The sequence below is a fragment of the Vipera berus genome (assembly GCF_964194415.1).
Source record: "Vipera berus genome assembly, chromosome: 1".
NCBI lineage: Eukaryota > Metazoa > Chordata > Lepidosauria > Squamata > Viperidae > Vipera > Vipera berus.
Genome location: NC_138202.1, coordinates 13,836,317 through 13,842,069, shown reverse-complemented (window position 1 = coordinate 13,842,069; position 5,753 = coordinate 13,836,317). Strand labels below are relative to the sequence as shown.

General features: G+C 40.0%; 1 long non-coding RNA gene across 1 annotated transcript; it reads left to right on the top strand.

Moving 5' to 3' along the window:
• The first annotated feature begins 809 nt into the window (after nt 1–809).
• LOC308672055 lies at nt 810–5,248 on the top strand. The gene is made up of 3 exons (XR_014027336.1): nt 810–958; nt 2,353–2,492; nt 4,909–5,248. It is a non-coding gene; the product is annotated as an uncharacterized lncRNA (long non-coding RNA).
• The last annotated feature ends 505 nt before the right edge of the window (nt 5,249–5,753 follow it).

Sequence of the window (5,753 nt, the reverse complement as noted above, 5' to 3'; positions counted from 1 at the left end):
CATCTTCAAGCCCCCAAGGTTGAGAAAAACTAAAGTATTTGGGTGCAACGAAGCTGAGCGTGAAAAGTGAACCTCTTTAAAGGCAGTTACTTTCAGCAATGGCATTATTTTGTTCACTGGGAATCCCAACTAACCTTAACACCCCCACTGTTTCATTTGCAGGATCAATTCACAGATCACAGAGGGAAATTTTGGAAACAACCAATCAAAAATCACAGAACAAGATACAAGTAGTCCTCAACTTACAACCATTATTGAGCCCAAAATTTCTGTTGCTAAATGAGACAGTTGTTAAGTGAATTTTGCCCCAGTTTTACAACCTTTCTTACCACCATTGTTAAATGAATCACTGCAGTTCTTAAGTTAGTAACGTGGCTGTTAAGTGAATCGAGCTTCCCCATTGATTTTGCTTGTCAGAAGGCCGCAAAAGGGGATCACATGACCCAGACACACACACTGCAACCGTCATAAATATGAGCCAGTTAGCAAGCATCTGAATTTTGATCAGGTGACCACAGGGATGCAGCAATGGTCATAAGTGTGAAAAACAGTCATAAGTCCCTTTTTTTGGTGCCATTGTAACATTGAGCAGTCACTAATGAACTGTTGTAAGTCGAGGACTACCTGTACACTCTTGCCTACCGTGGCTTTCTTGTATGTTTCATCTGTCTGTTCTGCTATTTCACTGAGTTTTCCTTTAAAAAAAGAAAAAAAAACTACTCGTCTAGAAAAAAATTTCCGCATTCCTACTCAAAAAACGAGAGCAGCGAGCGCAGCGCTCTGCCATTTATCTTAGGTCTATAAACCGGTGAGCAGCTCGAGCGGCGTTGCGCATGCGCCCCGGGGGTCGAAAGGAGAGAGGAGCTGGGCGCGGGCGAGCCGCACTGGCGACCTTCAGCTAGGCAGGCATGGCGCTCTTTGGGCTGAAGCCCAGCCTGGTGGAGCATCTGCGGAAAAAGTGAGTCGGGCTGGGATGCGGTTCTGCTGTTTGGTGTGCTGGGATCGTTGCTCCTGCAGTTAGTCCCCCCCAGCCCTCCAGTTCCAAGCAGCTTTCCTTGTTGCCCTGCAGGCGTGCGAGGACTACATATCCCAGCCTTTCGAGCAACTTTGGCCACGTTATCCTAGTTGTCAAGGGCGGGGGGAGGGGTAACAAGTTGAGGAAGGGTGGCTTCAGCCCCCACCCACCCCCACCCCGCAAAGCCATACATTAATGTTTTAAAAATGCAAACGTAAAACAGCAGTAAAATAATATCCTCCCAAACTTAACCCCTACATCGTTTCCTTGGGAGACTCCTATCAACAAAACCGAGATACCTCAAAAATTAAGAACGGTCCAATCAAACTACAGTGACAATGTCTCCTTTGTTATAAAACCACCAGCAAAGCCAACAATAGCTTTAGAAAAACGCCTATTCTAATAAAAGATAGCTTTCTGAAATAAAGGTGTACCCTTTGTTGTAAAGGACATTTCTTTATTTCAAAATAATAAAGGACAGCTTTCTGAAAGGTGTGTTGTAAGCTTACGGCATTATAAAAGATAGTCCTGTTTCTCCAGTTTTAAAACCATGCTCGACTGCTTCCAATTCGGCTTTGTTTAAGGAGTATTCCGCATGTAGGTTGAATAAATAAGGGGAAGAGTATGCAACCTTATCTCATGACTTTGCCAACCTAGAGTTTGTCCATTTCGCCATGCCCTTTCCAATCTGGCTTCCTGACTTGTGTGTAGGATTCATATGAGAACAACGAAACGTTCTGGGATTCCCATTTTGTTAGCACATTCTAACCTGAAATGGTTCATTATCTCTCTCTCCCACTCTCCTCTCTCTCTTTAAAAATATACTTAAATAAAAAGCACGCATAACATGAGAAGAAAACAGTATTTCAAAATGACCTATTTGCAGTTTCAATAAGTGTGTGTAGCTGACCTTTAAAGGTTCGTGGCAATTATTTATTTATTTATTTTATTTATTAAATTTTTATACCGCCCTTCTCCCGAAGGACTCAGGGCGGTGTACAGGGCAATAAATACCAAAATACGAAATACAAAAGTTAAAAAACATTAAATAATTATGCCCGATGTAGTACATTGGTTAAAATCCATGTTAAAACCCCAGACCCCAAACCCATCATACCAGGCCGGATTGTTCAAATAAATAAGTTTTTAGATCACGTCGGAAGGAGCGAAGGTCGGGGGCCATCTGGAGCTCAACCGGTAAGCGGTTCCACAGGTCTTACAAGTGATTGAAAGCTCTTTGCAAAAAGGACCTATCAAATGTAAAAGTTTTCATAACAAGAAATATTCTCAAACTTAAAATATTGCTGTTCAAGTTACTCATTTTCTCCATTTTGCAGGAAGGGTGTATATTCGCTCTGGGCCACCAGTGTCATCATAGGTGGTGTGTGGCTCACAGACTGGAAGGTGATCCTTGGTTATGTCCCATGGATCAACGGCAAGTTTAAGAAAGATGAGTGAGCAAATCTTGTACTATTAGGTAAGACTGTGTGAGGCTTCCCTTCTTAAAATTATGCCTTTCTGGCAACATCATCCTTGATTTGGCTTTCTTCTCCCAAAAATTTTTGTATGCAGATAGTCCTCGACTTACAACCACAATTGAGCCCAAAATTTCTGTTGCTAAGCAAGACAGTTATTTTGCCCCATTTTACACCCTTTTCTTGCCACGGCTGTTAAGTGAATCACTGCAGTTAAGTTAGTAGCACGGTTGTTAAGTGAATCTGGCTCCCCCATTGACTTTGCTTGTCAGAAAGTTGCAAAAGGGGATCACACAGCCATGGGACATTGCAACTGTCATAAACACATACCAATTGCCCAGCACCCAAATTTTGATCACATAACTGTTGCGATGGTCTTAAGTGTGAAAACTATCATGTCACTTTTTCAGTGCCGTTGCAACTTTGAACGGTCACTAAATGAAATGTTGCAAGTTGAGGATTACCTGTACCTTCCCCAGTTTCAAAGTTTGACATGAAGAGCTCCAAGATCCAGTAGTTGAAAAGTCACACCTCCTGGCAAGCATAATTTTTTGTTTTGACAGCAAGGCCATCAAGATTTTTTATTGAATCCTCAATCACTAAACTTATGAATATTGCTATGAATTCCTGCAACCAGAAGCATGGATAACTTTATTGAATTAATACACAAAATATTTCATATGTAATCAGTGGAACAACCTGCCTCCAGAAGTTGTGAATGCTCTAACACTGGAAGTTTTTAAGAAGACACTGGACAGCCATTAGTCTGAAATGGTATAGGGTTTCCTGCCTGAGCAGGAAACTTGGACTAGATGACCTCCAAGGTCCCTTCCTACTTTATTATTATTACCTGCTTCGCTCCCTCAGCTATCTTCTCTTGTGTTCCTCTATTTATCTTGTGTGCTTCCTTCTCTTCCATATCACAAACACATTGTGTTAATCTCACATTGTCTTTTCTCTAGGCTTTGTTTGAATGCATCTCACCCTCGTTATTAATTTCCTTTTAAGAGAGACATTTAATCCCTCAGATTTCTGCATTGCAATCACACTTTCAGCTGTTGGTGTTCCATGCTCTCCCATCGTTATAGAAGGAAGCACATTCAGTCTTTATTACAGCCAGTAAGGGATCCAAACAAGTGATGAGAAAGCTAAAGATGCTGATTGAGATACTGGAAAGTATTTTTGTCAAAGCCACTTGCGTACGTTGTGCTCTTGCCATCTGTTTGACACAAATAGAGTCTGGATAGTTAATACGAAGCAAGATAGACACGGTGTTGCCAGCTTCCTTTTCAAAGCACTTCTACGTTTTGGAATCCAGAATCTAGCAAGATTAAACATTTGAGTTATGTGGTGGATGTAGAGTCCCATCCTTATGAAAAATTACTGGGACCTGAATCCAAAGGCAGTCTGCTGTAATGGCCTCCACCGTGCTGCCACCTCCCGAGGTACACCTTACTGATGTTATGCAGAGCTGTGAAGAGAGTTTAGACCTTTGAGTATGATTCTTGTTATTGGTTATGTGAGATGTGATTAGGCTGCTGGTTTTTTTTTATATGTGTTGGTTGTCAAAATACAGAGTCTATTCATTTATATATATTTTTCCTCCCAGTGCTTTGGGAGGATGATGGTGGATTAATATACATAAATAAATTATGCTTAGAAATGGAATGGAATGAGTAAAAAGGATATGGTGTGGAATTTTGAACTAAATTTGAAATTCCTCCATCTGCCTCCCATGGCCGTATGACCACATTTTGGGCACTTAGCAACTGACTCGCATGTATGGCCATTTGCAATGCCCTGTGATCACATGACTGCAATGTATGACATTTTTGCTGGAAACCAGCATTTCTTTCAACAACCGCTCCATAATGAACAATGGGTTTGCTTAATGATCACAGCATTTGTTTAGTGACTGAGGTATTCACTTTATGACCACTGGTCACGTGGTGATTGCTTTACAACCATCATGACTTATAGTTGTGAGACTCGGTTATCATAAATCAAGGACCACTTGCAGTAAGCAAAGTAAAGTATGAACTTAGAAAAAGAAAGCCAAATCCAGTTTACATCAGTGCTATCCATTGTACTTCAATACCTGTCTTTGCTATCCATCATTACTCCTATTTTCTATATACCTCACTGCCAGATATATTGCCTTGTACATTGTCTTTTGTTTGTTAAATTATAGGTAATCATCTCTTTTTTTTTAGGATCTTTCATTCCCTCCAAGACTTTCTTAACGTCCACCTTCCTCTTAACCCATTCAGATTTCTTCCACATACTTGTTCTGATTCAGTTCTCATTTATTTTCTTTGCATTCATTGCTATTTAACATTGACATTCTGTATTTTGTTTTTCGTTCAGTTTGCATTTATTCAACACTCACTACTCTTCTCCCTTCTCCTCCTCCTGCAGGCCAGGCTATTTTGACTTGGGGAAACTGCTTCTCTACTGTTCCTGGTCTGGATCTCTGATGTCACCTTCCATGAAAGTGCACAACAGCTTCATTTTATTCTCAATGAGCCAGTTGCCACATAATGTCCTGTATAACCAATAAATGTCTCAGCTCATGGGGTCTACACAGGAATGTATTTTGTTTCTCCTTCTGTGAATATTCATTGTATGAATTAATGCAACCAAATGTATATTTTCAAAAGTTTGATTAATATTGAACAGATCTATATGCATATGTGAATATTTACCTGTCTTATTGCACTGAGATAACCTAGGAGTAAATACAGTAAACAGTGTTCTATATTAAATGGTGGTTTATCTAACACTATCTACAATATCATACACCAGGAACAATATGATAGCAGTGACATGATAGCAGTGTTCCAATATCTCAGGGGCTACCACAAAGAAGAGGGAGTCAAGCTATTCTCCAAAGCACCTGAAAGCAGGACAAGAAGCAACGGATGGAAACTAGTCAAGGAGAGAAGCAACCTAGAACTAAGGAGAAACTTCCTGACAGTTAGAACAATTAACCAGTGGAACAACCTGCCTCCAGAGGTGGTGAATGCTCCAACACTGGAGGTTTTTAAGAAGAGACTGGACAGCCATTTGCCTGAAATGATATAAGGTTTCCTGCCTGAGCAGGGGGTTGGACTAGATGACCTCCAAGGTCCCTTCCAACTTTATTATTATTATTTATTATTATTAATTATTAATTATTTTTTATTATTATTATTATTATTATTATTATTATTATTATTATTATTATTATTATTATTATACGTGGTAATACAGCAGAATCCAAC